Source organism: Chiroxiphia lanceolata, chromosome 1 (genome assembly GCF_009829145.1).
Source record: "Chiroxiphia lanceolata isolate bChiLan1 chromosome 1, bChiLan1.pri, whole genome shotgun sequence".
Classification (NCBI taxonomy): domain Eukaryota; kingdom Metazoa; phylum Chordata; class Aves; order Passeriformes; family Pipridae; genus Chiroxiphia; species Chiroxiphia lanceolata.
Window position 1 is genome coordinate 56,022,334 of NC_045637.1, and position 18,136 is coordinate 56,040,469.

An 18,136-nucleotide genomic window follows, 5' to 3' on the forward strand; every position below is an offset into this window, starting at 1 on the left:
GGGTGTGGGGAAGGGAGAGAGAAAGTCTTAGTGCTGTGCAAGCACTGCTCAGCAGTAGCCAAGACATCAGTGTGTTATCAACACTGTTTGAGCCCCAAGTGTAAAGCACAGCGCACAGCACTGCACAGGCTGCTATGGACAAAGCTGGTCTGCTTCTACCATTATAACCATCCCTACAGGGCACTTTCCACCATCCATGAGTCAGAATAGAGTACCAGCCAATTATTCAGCAGCCTCTAGGGCCTTGATGGTTCCTTGACTGGTAGTTAAAGCATATTTTATTTCATCTGAACATAATCTGCTTGATGGCTATTCTGAACCTTGTACATAATGATGGTCTGCTTTTATTTGGCATCTCTTTTATGTCACATATGAAAAAAAGTTCAATGTGTACAATGGGGTTGCCTACACTGACTCCAGGAATTTTTACAATCTGTCTGAAATCAATACAACACATCATGACTATGAAAAACTAAGTTTTTAAACAGGTTACGTATCTTTCTAGGGTGAAAATCTATGCTATCAGTGAAAACAGACATTAGATGAGTTCTAAGAAGAAACTCCCATAAACCAAAAACCTTTGCACTCAGTAAAGCTTCATTAGAAAATATTTCATCTTTTCTTTCTAAAAAATTACCACCTGTTCAAGCATCCTGTGAAAGAACAGATTTTAGAGAGTCAGAGAGAATCTTACTGAGTTCTGAAAGAAAACACTTCACAAAAGAAAGTCACATGGAATGCAATGCATAAATTCAAGATAAAAGAAATGCAAACATTTCTTGTGCTTTTAAATATTAGTTGCAGACTCTACATGTCAATGAAATAGAAGTTACTTACTCTAAAAGAAAATAGGAGAAAGAGAAGAAAAGAGAAAGTAAGAGAAATATTGCAAGAGATACAGAAAATATATTTTGTAAGATTAAGTTGATTTTGGTGAGAATTATAACATTTAAAATTTCTACACAACACAATAATAGAACCTGACCATATATTTTACATAAAAACACACCTTGTAGACAGTGTAGAGAGAGTGAATAGTAAGATTGAAATGTAGTACATGATCAAAAGTGTGGAAGTCTGCAAATAACAATAACAACTAAATAAATAAATAAATAACAAAAATAAACACTAATGAAGGAATTTTAAATTGGAAAAGACATGACTTGGAAGACATTACAACATTATATAAAATCTTAAGTAGAGAATGCTTACTCTTATGAATTTTATTTTTTCCTCATATCACAAGAGGTTCTGGACAATGATCAAAATTGGATGAAGGACTGGAAGGGATATTAAGCAAGTTTTCAGACTATAGAAAACTGGGAGGAGCTGTTGACTCCCTCGAAGGCAGGAAGGTACTGCAGAGAGACTCCAGCATATTAGAAGACTGGGCAATCACCAACCTGAGAGAGTTCATGGATGATACTCTAAGGCGTATGGTGTGACTCTTGGGGATGGTCCTGTGCAGGGCTCAAGGGTTGGGCTTGATGATCCCTATGGATCCCTTCCAGCTCGGCATATTCTGTGACTGTGATAATTATTAGCTGGCAGGTTGAAAAGCAACCAAAGAAATGTTGTCATATATTTCACCACTGAATTGTGGAACTGCCCCAAAATGATTCAAGGGCTAAAAATATTAACTGTTGAAAAAAGTGTAAAGAAGATTAAAGATTGGTAAATCAGACACCTCATGTACAATGGCTCACATACAAACTCGTGTCCTGAAATGCTCAGTGGGTACATGGGTAAAGTTATTTTAAATGCTTAAGCAACAGTATGGAAGTGCTGATAACTATATATATCAGGGAAGAATTTTATTGCGACCCTTTTTCACTCATCATATATTCTTACACAGAACAACACTTCCTGAAACAGCTCTGGAAGTAACAATCTGTGTAAACATTCCCAGTGTCCACAACTAGCAAGAATTAGCAAATTTCTCATCTTTCTTATACCCACCTACGTGTCTGAGAGAGAACTCTGCAGAATTCAGCGGAAGAGACTGACTTCCTGCATGGAACACAGAGTACGCCTCTCTCAGGCTATGTTGATTTTCGTAGTAACAATTCCATGTCTGCTAAACCCATGATCAATCTAAACAAAGAGTATGTGTTTTAGAGAAGGCAGAAGAATCAACAAGGTAAATAACAGATCAAAAAAAGAGAGGGTAAACCAAGGGAAAAGCACCAAAGAATTTTATTTTTTCTTGTTTGCTCCCATCTTTTATCTCCATGATTTTTATAGACTCACACATACTTTAACTCTGAAAGTAAAAGAAAAAAATATTCAAGTAAAAATATTAGGGATCCAAAATGAAAAAAAGTAAGGTCATTTGCAATTTTAAGCTTCAAGATTCAATCTTAAATCAGATTTGATTATATCTTGTATGAGATTAGTATGTATATATGCACTATTACTTGTTTGGGGCTTTATAATAATTTACCGTCTATCAATACCTCATACGTTAAAATAATGAGAGATAAAATATTTCAGTCATCAGACCGGTTCTTCCCCAAAGTTTTTATTGTCTTTCAATTTCAGATGTGATCAGTTCACAGAGAGGTTATGCATGTTGAGTCAATTATCTTACTCCATACATAGTGGGCAAGTCAGGACCCATTGACCTCTCCTGCATGACAGCAGGATCTTCCCTTAACTAGGGACTTGTCTAGTTAACCTTGCAAGGTTACTACTTGAGGCTGGGGTATTCCTTGCCACAACAGCTTCTTGATAAGTGATTAATAGCACGCTAAACTTTGAAATCTTAGCTAAGTGATATAAAGGATTGGTTGTGTACATATAATCCTTCTGGTATAAACCTTTCACCAAGTCTTGAAGCAGATTGGATAGGTTCCAGCCACACCTAGAGTCCTCTCTGAGAGGAGTTTGGAAAGCAATGGGGTCCTTTCTGAACCTCGTGATTCAATGTTTGTCTGACCCTGTCCTCTAAGCCGTTAATAAAGTCTACTTTGCCATTGAATCTTATTAAACCACTGTTGAATATACCAGTGAGTTTTGTTTACTCACTGGTTTATATCAGTAAAGTATATTGTTGCTTCTCTCTTGAAAGTGAAGTCCATCACTTCATCTATGACAACAACTCACTCCTGAATTTGGTCTCTCAGGGTAGAGTAAATAACATGGAAATGTTTCAACTCACATAGAATTTCACTGGGGACTCCACATGCAGGCCTCAGTAATTGATATAATACCGAAGTGACCCTCTCATATCACTTACTGAAATATGTAACTTAGGTCCTTGATCTCTCTAGGGACCATTTACTGTTCAATTTTCCTCACTCGGTCATTATAAATGACAGGAAGGTTAGTTATACAAACAGTAGGATCTGATAGATTAAAATGGATTACAGTCTGGATTCAGAAGTCACAAAATCTTGAGCTCCAATGCTGATTTTTATCTGGAAAATTACCAGCAGAATTTGAAAGAATACACTTGCACATGATATTTCATTGTAGTGACGTTGTTATTATTTTGTGTTAAATTACACAAGAATTTAGCCTAGTGGAATAGAAGACCCATATTTTCAGATTACTTTACTACAAAATCCACTGAAGCCAAAAAGATAATTGTGATTGCACTTTGACATAGGCCTACAATGTATCTCTCCAATAAGGGTTAAATGCTGAAAAGGGTCAAATACTTGACTTCTACTAGAGAATATTTATGAACACACATACTGCATATGTAAGTATTAAATTTTTATTTTTCTCAGTATGCTGAACAAATCATTATTATTGTTCTGGCAGCTGATTGCCTTCCACTTCCTTGCATGTACCCATATTTCAAAATACTAACACTGTTCTAAAAATCATAAATAACACCACTTGGATCCCTCACTTTTTAGAATTTTACTGATAGAGGGATCTTCTTGGTTACCTACAGTAGAAATCAGAATGCTTCAATTAGCAAAGAAATTTTTAGGGTGCCCCGAATGAAAGCTATTTCTTTTCAAGATTTCAATCTGCTATTAATAAAGGACCAGAAATTACTGCTATTCCTGCAATTATTTCTCACATATGTTTCTTAAAGCTAGAATGAGGAGAATGAGGAGTTTGTCAAGGAGAGTTGAGCACATTGATCTTAACCACGTATGGTTTGCATGAGAAAGATAACTATTGAATTTTCCTTTGTATGAGTATTTAGTGATGTCATGTAATCAGGTTTAATCTCCAGAAGTTAGGTCACTGAAGGCCATTAGAATTTAACAAAGATTTACATGCCTTCTTCAGTAATTACATTATCTCTAGGTCTGAACATCCTGAACTTACATTACAATTCTCTATTTTATTTCTCAGAGTTTTCTATCCTGGATATTAGCAAAAGGTACTTCACTGAGAGGGTGGTTGGTCACTGGAACAGGCTCCTCAGGGAAGTGGTCATGGTACCAAGACTGTCAAAGAACAAGGAGAGTCTGGATAATGCTCTTACTCATATGGTTTAGTTTTACGTAGTCCTGCAAGGAGCAGTGAGCTTGACTTGATGATCCATTTGAGTCCTTTACAACATGAGATAGTCTATGATTCTATAAAAGACACTAAACCTTCAAAATTTTCTTTAATACTAGTCTTAATAATAGTTTTTAATGCAGATCCATAAAGACTAACAAGAAAAAGAAAAGGAGGAAATGAAAGAGGGAAAAAAAAAGGCAGATTAAAGGATCTCATGACACTCCTCCTCAATACAGTTTTGTAATCTGTACAACATGCAATTTTCTTGCTGTTGGCTGTAGGTTTCTGTCTCCCATCTTGCAGGCTTTCTTTTCCTATGATGACTAAGACTGATAGGAGAATTAGTCAGAGGGGACATTAGAACACATGTAGAGTAGCCTAGGGCAGGAAAAAGTAAACTTCTAATTCTTTAATTTGGATGGAAATGACACCTCAGCTAAGCCAGAAGCAAAACTCACTTGATGAATGGGAGCTGAACAAGCAGTTAGGTTTTTGTGTTTGTAATACACAATGGCTGTTTACAAAAAGTGCTGTTAATTTTTTTTAGTATTCTTTTCTTAATACCATAGGTTCTACTAAAGGCTTTGCACGCCCTCATCATGATCATTTTAAATACATTTTTTAAAAGGCCAGATTGAAGAGGTCATATGTTTGCATTCTACATGTGTTTATTTTAGATTTGACAGCGAGAATGTATAGTATGGGCAATGAGAGATACATCTTGCATTTCTACAAGAGACTAAAACCTTTTGCTTAAATCAACAGGGCAAATTCATTCTTCCATCCAACATGTTTGCACTGGGGATGAATTTGGCTCTGGTGTTTTGCACATAAAACATAGCTCAAAATTAGGAATGGCTGCTGACTGTTCAGTATCTAAAACGTAGAGAGTGTTAATGTAATTTTGATTCATGGTTTTTGCTGGGTTTTTTTTCCAGCTTGTGTGATCCAGAGATTTAAAAAAGGTAGTAATAAAAAAATGCAATGTAAGGTTGTATTATTTCATTATAACAGTATTGTAAACAGTTGGTTGCATAAAAAAATTGAGAAGGGATCAATAAAAATGAAAGCAACTGAATGGCAGTCATTTAATTTGTTTGCTCTATGAATATGGAGGAAATCCAGTAGCTATTTTTCACTTCACGTACATAAACAGTAGAAAGAAGACAGCATGATATGACTTTACAGGTATGCTTTTTGGTGGGAAATTGGATATTCTGTTGAGTGATTGAACTATACATCTATGTCATTTTGTTTTGTATAGCTTCATGTATTAATTGCATGTTTGGTGCATTTGGGGAACACCATTATATTTCCCATTTTTCCCACTGAATATGTTATCAATTCACATGTAGATTTTTCTACTTTTACTCATACTACTTAGTAGAACCTTGCTTTGTTGTCTTTTTGGAAACAACCATCGAGTTTTCAAAGTAAAATTGTTCTCAATAATGTTGGCAGAACTAAGAAGACTGAGATAAACTCCTCTACACTCCTGTATAGCTTTTCTTTTAATGCTCAGTTTTATCACAATTAAAGTAGCTGTTGACTAAATAGCATCTCATAAGAGAGTTAGATAAAGTAATTTTAAATTACCTGTTTTAATAAGAATGAGATCTCAGGGTTTCAAAAAGTTACATTTTGTCACAGGAAAAATTGGCTGAAATAGCTATTGTGCTATTGCAGCTGTTGTGATTGGCTCAACATTTTCATCTTAGGCTGTAGCGTGAACAAAATGAGTGCAGGTGCTTTACAATGAAAACAGGCTAAGCAAAGTTAGAGGAAGGAGTAGCTCAATCCTCATTATTTCTTGCAGGTTTTTGTGTTTCCAATCGATGTATGTAAGCCTGTAATTCTCTCATATACTGTTTAATCATACACAGCTACTTCTGTGAGGTAGAGACACAGAACACAGCTACTTTACTGACTTACTCAAATCTACAAAGAGATTAGTGGTCTTACTCTTTTTATGTATTTAAATCCTTTTTGTGCTACTTTACCTGAAAGACTTGCTTAAAGTCATAGAGGAAATCAAAGCTGGGAACTGATTCTGTATTTACCAAGTTAGTTCCACGACCTTTGAATGGGACTTCCATTTTCCTCTGATCTGTAGACTTAATCTCCAATCGAGAAAACCACCTATATTTGCATCACATGAGGCTAAAGATCAAAGCATTAAACACTTGCTTCTCATTCAAAGCTGTGTTAACAGAATTCAAGTGCCTAGTTAAAGCAATTCAAAAGGATTGCTAATATTGATGGATATAATTTTGTCTGTTAACTTAAACAAATAGCCATGGACACCTTGTTGAAGCAGCAATCAGTAATAAGTGGTCTTTTATAGCATATACTAGTATGTGGATTGTCACTTGTTCTTAAAATCTGTCACTGCCTCCAGAGATTTTACAGGCAAGTTTGGTCACAGCCAGTGAGGCAGCACTCTAGACTGCCTTATTACTGCTGCCTAGGCAAAAGCTAAAAATGAGAATTGCTGAAGATGTTTTTGTTGTGATCATAAATACTGTGCATGGACACCCTGTGATGGTAGGATAACATAAACATTCCCAGTCTCATTTAAAGCACACTTATTTCAAACCACGGCTTAGAAACAACTGTGAGAATGTAGGACTGAAAATATGAAAGGATGACTTTCCCCGCCACCCACTATGTCACATGCATAAAGCAAAACATTCCTTATGTACCTTTCCCTTCTTTTTCTGTATTTGATGGAATACTAGATAGTATCACCAAACCTCTGCTACATAGGAGGTACAACTTCTATGAAGGCTTGGAGAGTTACTTCTGGTGTGTGGTCTTTAATGCAGATGGTGAGTGTTATATATATATATATATATATATATATATATATATATATATTCTTTTTTATTCATTAGATTTAAAAAAAAATGGTCACATAAGCCACAGATAATCAGAGAAGCATATTATACACCATAATTTCTCATTAAGTAAGTCCATATGGCTCCACTTTTATTTTGTTTTTCTTCCAAAAAATAATAGTGACTAGTAATTTGTTTCTCCATTGGTGATGTTTGTTAATTCATATGGCTGCTCACTGTGAACTGGACCAGTGTCAGATTTCTGTTTTTCAAAAACTGTTTTCCAGATTTCTTTAATCACAAACCTCAAAAATCTATTAATTTTTTCCTTGCTAATAGAAGGCAATATGCTAACTGAAAAAAGATCTCTTGTGGATACTTAGGGGTATGTCACAATAGATTTGAATGTCTGCACAATTTTTAAAGTAACAGTCAATAGACTAAGGTTTGTTTTCTTTCTGTTTTCAGTGTAATCTTACAGGTACTGACCATCTGCATAATCACTGATAATGACTGTTATGCACCTGGGGTGAAATCCTGTCTCTTTTGAAGTCAGTGGTGAAATTCCCATAAGTTAAGAAAAGCCGCCATCTCACTCTTGTTTTTCATGTCTGTTGTCTTTAAACTTATAGAAGTACTTCTGCCTTATAAATAAATTTAGCATAGAGTAGAACAAAATAGTTATGTGAGATTTAAGAACATGTAACAATGGTCACTATGGCTGAATATGTATACTATTGCCTCAGCTTTTCTTACAATGTATGTGAGAAGATGGCTGCAGAAGTAGGTTACACATCCTGTCCAATTTTTCTGAGCTAGACACAGTCCCAGTGGCAGTTGTTATTCTGTTTTCCTCTTTCTGTGTTGTCTGTACATCAAATCTTTATCAGCTGCAAATGGCCTACCCAGGGAAGCAACAGAGAGGATGAAAGGAAGCAGTGGAGAAGGCCTATGGTAAGTATTGCACACTTTCCTTTTTGATTTATGTATAAGAGCACCTTCCACTGATAATTATTTGTACTGGATGAAAGGATGGTTTTAATTTTACCCTTGAAGCATTGATCAAGTAATTTTGTCGATACACTGTTGCTGTCAAACATTTCATAGTTGTAGAGTCTGTAACAGTTCTAAATTCTGAGTAATGATATAAGGTGACTGTCCTAGATAGAGCAGCCAGTACCCGTTCATCACTGTGTAGGTGTAACCCAAACTGTGTATTCTACACCCTCTATGTCATTTCCCAGGAACTGTTAACAATAGACCATTTGCAGCAGCTGCCCAGAGCACACCTGACTGAAAGAAAGAAGCCTGAGATAGGAGCATGTTCCTACCCTCACACCAATGACTCAGATGTGACAACTCCTCTCCAGGGAATCATTAGCACCTCCACACCCAGCCTGAGGAGTCATGTTTGCTAATGGGCCACCAAGGATTCAAAAAATATTTCATGACTCACAATCACCCATTGTGGAACTCCCCGCCCTGGGGGAGGTACTGGGCATTCCCACTTGAACCTGAGTGTATATAGTCTTGGGGTCTTGGGACTTCTGGGCCTCACTCGTCAGATCCAGAGGAGGACCAGAACTCAGCCGGACTGCAAACACCACTCTTGACCAGACTGTGACCAGCACTGTCACCAACAGGTTTTCCTTTCCTTTTACTTCAGACTCAAGGGGTCCACTTGGGGCTCAGCATGGGGGGCCAACGAACACCATTCTGTTCGTGCCCCAAGGTGCTGGGTTCTACATCTGGATTTTGTGGGTTAAAACCACTTGTTTGTCCGTATAATTGTATTTATTTTATTATTGTTATTAAGTTGTAACTCTGATTTATAATCTCTTTTGAGTTGAGTTCATTTCTCTTGCCAGTTTACCTTTAAACCAGCACAGGTGACTCATTTTTTTGTTTCATTAGCCTTTTGTATTGTTCAAGTAAGAATTATAGAATTCTTTTATAAGTTTGCATTTACTTTCTGTTTTAAAAGGTAAAAGCTTTTTCATTATCAGGTAACGCTGATAATTCTAAGACACTTAATAAAATGTTATATTAAATTGAATTTAGTACCTAGTTATCTGCCTTGAATTGGTTTTGCACAAAAATTTATCCATATGTCTTTAAAGTTTATCCTTGTCTCCAACTCAGTTTTTCAACCTGTAAATTTTGTTGCTTTTTACTTTCTCTTTCATCGCACAGAAAGAAATGAACATAACTAGAATTTCTGCAACATTTTTAGGAAATGCGCTTTCAGTAAGATAACTGCAGTAAAAATAAAAGTGCTGTTAGCAATGCTTTATTGTTGTTTCTTTTTGTACAAAGCTTATTTTATTATAATAAATAGTATGTAAATTATTTTATTTTTTTACTGTAAATGCTATTGCTATTGTTATAGTTATCACTATTGATGTGGAGATGAATAAAAGAGAGGATGCTCCAAGTCTTTTTCTTTTGTGTAATTCTTTGAACCTGTTTTTTTGTGACTGCTTTTAGGCAATTGGTATACCTTTTGCTTGATAACTCATCATAATTAAGTTTCACCTCATGCAGGGACTGGAGTAAAGAAGACACTCCCATCATAAGAGAAGATCATGTCTGAGATGGCCTGATGAACCCAATGAGATACAAGTTTGGGTACTGAGGAAGTTGGCTAATATAGTTGCTAAGTCACTTTCCATATCACATTTGAAAATTCCCGGCCATCAGTTGAAATCCCTGGTGACTAGATAAAAGGGAATATTGTACCCATCTTTAAAAAGGGTAATAAAAAGGACCCTGGGAACTACTAACCAGTCAACCTGGTGATATCACAGAGAAGATTGTCTTGGAAGACATGTCAAAATGTGTGAAAGACAGGGAGGTGAATATAAACAACCAACATGGCTTCACCAAGGGCAAATCATACCTGACCACTCCTTATGGAAGGATGGAGTGACTTTATCAGCAGACAAGGGAACAGCTATCGATGTCATCTGTGTGGACTTCTGTAAGGCCTTTGATACAGTACCTCACAATGTTCTGGACACTGAATTGGAAAGAGGCAGGTTTGATGGACAGACTGTTAGACGGATAAAGGATTAGCTAAATGGCCATGCCCAAAGAGTCTGTTTTCAATGTCTTGATGTCCAAGGGCAAATTAGTATTGAATAGTGTCCCTCAAGGGTCCATGCTTGGACCAATACTATTGGACTAATATCTTAACCAGTGGCATACACAGTGGGATTGAACGTGCCCTCAGCAAGTTTACAGCTGATTAAAAGCAATTGATATCCTAGAGGGAAAGGGTGCCATCCAGGGAGACCTTGACAGTCTTCAGGAGTGGGCCTATGCAGACCCCATGAAGTTCAGCAAGACCAAGTGCAACATCAGTACAGACTGAGCAATGAATGGATTAAGAGCAGTCTTGTGGTAAAGGACTTGGTGACACTGGTGGATGAAAAATTGAGCATGAGCTGGCAGTGTGTGCCTGCGGTACAGAAAGCCAACCATATCCCGAGTTGCATAAAAAGAAGCGTGGCCAGAAGGTAAAAGGAAGTGATTCTGCCCCTCTACTCTGCTCTCACAAGAGCCCACCTTGAGTACTGCATCCAGTACAGGAAAGACGTGGACCTCTGAGAATAGGGCTAGAGGAGGACCACAAAAAATTCTGTTCCATTTAATATTGCTTTTATTGCAAAAAGAATGCAATCTGAATTCAGATATGAAAGTGATATGCAGTAAAGAGGAGTAATGAAAAGGTCTGTGTCTTAATAAAGACTTTTTTGAAAGGCCCATTTGCATAATTTTTCTGTAAAATGTGTTTTACTTATTTAAACTGTAAGGAAACAAGGAATTCAGTTTATTTTCTAGTTGCAAAGATTTTTCTGGAATAAAATCTGGAGACTCCTAAAATAAGGAAAAAAGTAAGGAGTAAAAAAAATAATTGGCAAAGCATGTTGACTTTCCAATCGCTGTCAATATAAGATGAATGGTGTTTCAGAAATTAAAGTGAAACACAATGAAGAGCTGTTCTCTGTGCTCTTGGTTATGGAGTGTGCCTTTGTGCACTGCAGTCACATCCCTCTAGCATATTGGAAGGGAGCCCCTGGACAGAGCCAGAAGACATGTAAATCACAGGAAACAGACAAGTTTATAATTACCTTCTGAAAGTGATTATCTCAGATATTCAAAATCATTTGTTATTCCTGCTTCATTATGAGAGGTGAATGGTGATATCTGAATAAGGGGGAAAAACCTCTCAGGAAAAACTGAAAAACATGAGAAAGCTCTCAGCAAGCTCTCAGCAAACTTCTGTGGATGACAACAAAGAAGCCTACCTGGATTCTCAAAAGGATTTTAACAAGGTCTCTCATCAAAGGGACTGATACTGTAGAATTTACCAAGGCATAGTCTCCACATGAATTGAATAAAACTTCAGCTAATTAAATCATGTACCTTGCATTTTACTTTTCTTATTATATGTCTGAGGCAATTTACACCTGGATATTATTTCACATTGTAGGCACAGTATGCTGAAGTATACTTAATTTCATTGAAAGCAGGTGAAAAAGAATGCTTCAGGACATATTTTAGGAAACAGAGACACATCTACTTCTCTTTTGGATTGAGTTTTCATTCACTTCAATAGTAAAAACTGTAAATCAAAAAGTTTGTGAGGGTGATGATTGCACTACGGGTTTGGAGATTTATATCTCTGTGAAATGCTAAAATATGTAGTCAAAAATAGCATAGTGAGAAAAGCACAGAAGGTATGGTGTAGTGAAACTTTGCTCAGTGTGGGTGGTTCTGTAGAACTTAAAGATATAGTTGGGAGATCATTGTAGAAGAGTTTTATGGCAGTGGGATTGAGGTGAAACCAAAAGAATAATTCATGGTAAAAAAGTCCCCAACAAGATATATCCTAAAGAGTGTTGGGAATATTTCTATTGCATATTGGGCAGATAATTAGATGGAAAGAGCTGTGGATAGGAATTCTGTATTGGAAGATTATTTGCATGTCTTCAGAAAAGAATTACCAGCCATGCCTAGTGGATGACTGTAGCCTTCAGTTATTCACCATCATAACTCTGCAGTGTTTATTTGCTGCCCTTTGTAGCAGAATTTTGTTCAAATAAGGAATAATGGTTATGATCCTTCAGCATCATTATAGATATCGAGAACATCACTGAAAATTATATTTTACAATTTTTTAAAAAAATAATTTAAAGCCATTTTCATAACACACAAGCTTATGATTTTTTCTTAACATCATACCAGGAGCTTCATTATCTCATAAATGAACTGTAAATTAAAAACCTCTGACATTCACATGAAGAAAAAAGGGCTAATATGAAGGGCACACTATTTTATATCAGCTTGAGATTTAGTCAATGCTTCAATCAGAACCTTAAAAATCTTTGCAATGATAAGAATTTGAGCCAAATAAGAATTTGAGTTAAAGTTGGATTATCACATAACAAAACTTCTTGCAAAACAACAAAAAATCTTGAATGAGATTCGCTGTGTAAATTCTGCAAATCTTGTTTTTTTCCAAAATAAAATTAAAGACTCTCACGGAAGATATTTCAGCTTGAAAAATAACCTAGAGGAATAGATGAAGACATGTGAATAGGAGTAGACAGTGAGTTTGTTTGGCATGCACAAGGGTTCAGATGTGTGGTGGTACTTTTGTCTTAGCTTTGGCTCTGACATCAGTATTATCTGCTTTCCTAAGACAGACACATATTCCACTATTGGTCTTTTTTTCTTTATAAAGTTATTAAGATGTTGTTATTGTGTTTGACCGATAGAATATGTCATTTTTAGAACAAAGTTAAATTCGTAGTGACTTGCTTATCTTTTCAATAGCTAACAAGCCTAGCTCCTACGTTCAAAGAATGAAACATCCAGAGACTCACTTTGTTAAAAATTCAATAAATAAAAGGAAACAACTGAGACAACTCAAATATTCATTGAAATTAAAGTGCGTGTCCTGATGTTCCATGAGTGAGAAAACAAAAATCTCAAGTTTGAATAATAACAACTCTTACTGTTAAACTCAGTATTGACAAGTATTTTAACATCTGGAAGTCTCCGCTTTATTTTCTGTGGTAATATGTTTGATTTACTGATGGGTGAAGGGAATCCTATTATTTATTAAGGTTCTACAAAGTCTTACTCCTCTCTGGTCTGTATCACTACATGCTTATGAAATAACAGAATAAGATATATCACTCAGACCTTGTCTTGTTGAAGTTGTTTGGCATTGTTTGGTTGGGGTTTTTTTCTAATTTAATGCAAAAGTTTAAAACTTGCAAGATTTTGGGAACATTATCAAATGAGACAATGGTACAAACTGAATGGAGTAATATGTTTAGAAACTATAGTCACTCCGATGAGTTTATATGTTATATAAAGAGCAAAACCACTGATTTTTTTGAAATTATGAAATGTATTTTTTAAATAAATCAATATTATAAATGCAAAACCAGTATTGGTAGTCGTACTTTGTGAAACACTCAAGAAACAAATTATTCTTTGAGAGAAAAAAATTATCTCCAGTTGCAAAATAGTAACAATATTTGAAATAAACATTGTCTACATGAAACCACCTAGGAAGAAATGTTTGATGCGAAATGTGTTGAAATATTAGTGGGAAAAAGCAAAACTTCTTTGGAGCAGAGATAGGGTAAGAACCCGTACATCTCTGTCTCAGGTTACAACAGACTGTAACACAGAATGAGGAGGTAAAAATATTTTAACACATAAAACTGTGTCATCTTTCATGACAATTTATGAGTTAAGGGTTCCTTAAAATCCTCAGTGCTTTGAGTTCCTCTAGAATAGATGTACGTAGCTCAGACATTTCTATGGTCTTTCCTGGCTCCAAGCTTCCTAATCCTATCTGGGGTGAAGCCTACATCCTGCCAACTGTGGTCTAGGTGTATTATGCAGACCTCCCTGGGATCCATGAGACCTTGGAGCCTTTGTGCCTTGAAAATCTTCACACATCACTGCAACGGAGCACAGTAGCTCTTCCAATTGCATGCAGAAAACCTGCTGGTAGACTAGGAAGAAAGTTTGTTTCCAGAAAGTAAGCAGAGAAAATGAAATCTGACCAGGAGATCATTTTTCTCAAAGCACAGTTATGGAATCTTCAATGATTGTAAGTGGCTGAGCCCTCAGTTATTCACATCTTGTAATAATAACAAATTGCATTCAATAGCATGTTTCCTTTTAATATGTAATAGCAAAAAGAAAAAATGTCACCTACTGAATTACAAACACCAGCAGTTCCTGATATTTTCCTAAGGAGTTTTAATTTACCTGAAGTATAGGTGGGATTTAAACTAACTTTAGCTTGTGAAATCTGAAAATACCTAATAACTAAAATAGATCTGAACATGGAAATAGTCCTTAATATAAAAAGTGCATTGGTTAAATTATTTTAGAGAGTAAAAAAGTGCATCTTCAATTCAAAATAAGATAAATAATACTCCACACCCAAATGACAGAATTTAGTCACTTTAGGATTTGCTTTACAGCTAATCTTACTTTAAAAATATATGTATGTTTTTTGAAACCTGATATTAGGAGGTGCTAGACATTACTTCCCTGTAGTAGAACCACTTTTCTTTAGACAAGCTGGAGAAAAAAATCTTTTTTGCAGAGTATGCAAATTATTAATTTTTGGCATGTGAATTTCTTTCAGCAGGATTAAGCAGCACTTCTATTGTTTTGCTTAACTTGGCTAGAGGCTTACAAAGAGTATTATTTAGATATGTCAGAAATATTTTATATATTTTATATGCTGTATTTCTATAAACATTTTAACTAGTATCTTTCTTCTGTTTATATGGCTCAAAGGTTTAATTAATACAAGCAAGTTAATCTGGATTTGCACAAAAAGCATGAATGTCAAGCAACAAGAAAGTACTCGTATTTATTTGCTTGTTTGTTTGCTTGCTTTTCTTGTCCCTTTCTATCTCTTGTTCATTTGTTCATGTTAAATTACTTGTGAGCCAGGGATTTTTTTGGGTTCTTTTTGTGGGTTTTGTTGGTGGTGGGTTTTTATGTTTTTTGTTTGATTGGTTTGGTTTTGGTTGCTTTTGTTTGTTTGTTTGTTTTTTAATATACTATGACTACATGATTTTTTATTTCTCTGTTTTATGAGACTGGAATTAAAGGACTGTGTACACATAGTTTTTACTTAACTGTCATTATAGAGATCAAAAACTCTTTCATGTTCTTTCAAAAAAGATTGATAAGCTATAAAAAGCCAAGTGATGGGGCAAGGTTAAGACTTATCAAGAGTCTCAGTAATTTATATGAAATCACTGTGGTCTGATGCTCCCCTAAAATTCAAGGATTCTCAAGTCAGTTCTCTGTGAGAATGTGATAAGACCTACCATAGATCTATAACATATCTATATGAGTCTGGTATTTTGTACTGAGCAAAAGTTACTGTAAATATGTTGCAATCAAAGAAGCCTTGGTGGAGATCTGCAAATCAGTCACCCGAGTAAGTCCTTATTTGAAAGAACTCACACATTTCACATAATACGAACAATGATGTGATAAAATGTCATTTGCATGCGTTTTTCTAACCTGCTGAAAAAGAGATACAAAACTGTACTGCCTTTACAACTGCATGGCACTCCACAAACTAAGATTACTCTGTAAAAGTTATGAGGGCTTCTTTGACCTAGGAAATAAAGCATCAAGGTTAAGAGTGAAGGTGTCATCATTTAACCCTCAGATTGCAAAGTTTCTTAGTGAAAAAGACCATCTAGATCTGTGTGGTTAAACAGAGCCACAGGAGTGGCACACAGAGTTTACCTTTTCTACCATACTTAGATGCCACCTTTTGATTTATACTAAGACATTTACTGTGCAGTCTTGGTTCTAACTTGACTTCAGCCTTTTAGAAGCACTGCTAAACCACATCGTCATGAGTAATTAACAGTGATCTACTGACCTGTTGAAAACTGTACTATTGATTACTCTAGGAAATGAACGGATTATGTTTGTGGGAATTTATTGATGAGTAAAAATTACTCTAATATTAGCCTTCTAAATTGTTAGTGATTTCTTTTTTTTTTTTTTTTTGAAGACTATAATTTGCCACTTTGGAATCAGAGAAGAGATTTTCTGTGGGGAAAAGGAAAACAGATGTTTTCCAAATGTAATCTTAAATCAGTGAATATTGACAGTCTGGACACAAAATATATTTGCATCCCCAACAAGAGAGAGGTTTTTTTAACAGCTTACAAAAAAAAAAAAAAAAAAAAAAAACCACAACAGATAATTTCTTTATCTCAAATTTTTAATGTCATTAATCCTGTCACAATCTGGTTTTGAAGCTTTTTGGTTGTGAGACACTGGATTATTTTTTATTATTTTATTAATTATTGGGTTGGAACCAACTCAAGTGTGTGTGTAGGGTATGGGGTGGGGAGGGACAGGTCAAATCTCAAGGAGGTGAGGTAATGTGGTATCCCGCATGTCAGCCCCTGAAAGACTTCTAGGGTGACCTTGGAGTAGCTGTTACTCAAAGGCGGACCAGGAGCCTTTGAGTGACACCTCCTGGAACCGCTAATTCATCCTTAGATTGGCTGACACAGTGGGAGCACCACCTCTCACCCCACCCCAGAGCCCCGGAGTGGCCAGTGGGCCAGAAGTCCCACCAGGGAGGGGTGACCACAGGGGGCCAGAACAGATAAAAACTGCAACAGGGGGTTCCATCTTTGTTTGAGACCCGCTTCCTGGCTCTGTGGAAACTGAGGGCTCTCTATCAGTAGCTATTTTTCTCTTATTCTTCTCTTTATTTACTCCTTCTTCCCTTAATCTCTTTTTGTAATATTTTAGGTAACTTGGGACCAAATGGGTTGGATGTTGCTCAGTTGTGTGGGTTAGCATGTGCTAAGTCATAATTTTGTGGAATGCTTTGTTTTGGTTTTATGTTATTCTTTTGAACTTCTGACAGCTTCCCTTATTTTCTCCCATATTTTCTCAAGTTATCGGTAAAGGTATCTCCAGAGAAAGTGTGTGCAGTGTCTTTTCTTTACACTTCCTCAAGGTATTAAGAACCAAGGGCTCTTCTGAATATTCAGTGGGTGAACTTTTGGAGTTGTGTATATTTTTAAAGTAAAACTCCTAGTTGAGCTCGTAGCCCCAGGACTGGGGTCTTACACTGGTTCTGTTTTGGTTTGGTTTTTTTGCAGAGTACTGTCATCGAGGCAAGAACTGGTGCTAACGTCAGAGGTGGAGAGACAGTGGGACTTTTGAGTAGTGAAGAACAACACCTTAGACCTACACGCCTTGGTAGATCCCTCTTTCTCTTCTCTGTACATTCCTGAGTGTAAGTATCAAAACTGAGTCAAGTATCACAAGTTACTGCACATTTATTATATCCTACTACTTGAAGTTAGTTTTATTGCTTTTCTAAATACTTGTTTTCCATGAACAACAAAAAGATTTGTTTGTGACAATCCTGACACCCTCAGTACTTAGTGTATGCAAGTGATGGGTGATGCAGTGAATGAATCTGAATTGCAATGCTCTTGACTGTTCAGTTGAAGTAGAGAGCACAGAACACATTTGCATTAAGCGTAGTCTCTTTCAGAAGAAGAAATGAGCACTTGGAATTCGAAAACTGTCAAAAGCATATTTTGTTGAAAGGGAAGTCTTTTGATTTTGGCATGTTTCACTAATGGCTTTTACTGACAGAATTTCTTTCTGAGCATCCATCTTCTACTTTTTAATATCTTGTCACTTGGACTTTAAATCTTGCATATTGTCCTTTTCCCTGAAGAGAGAGATTTCAGCTACTGTTGGCTCTGCTGTTAAATTTTACA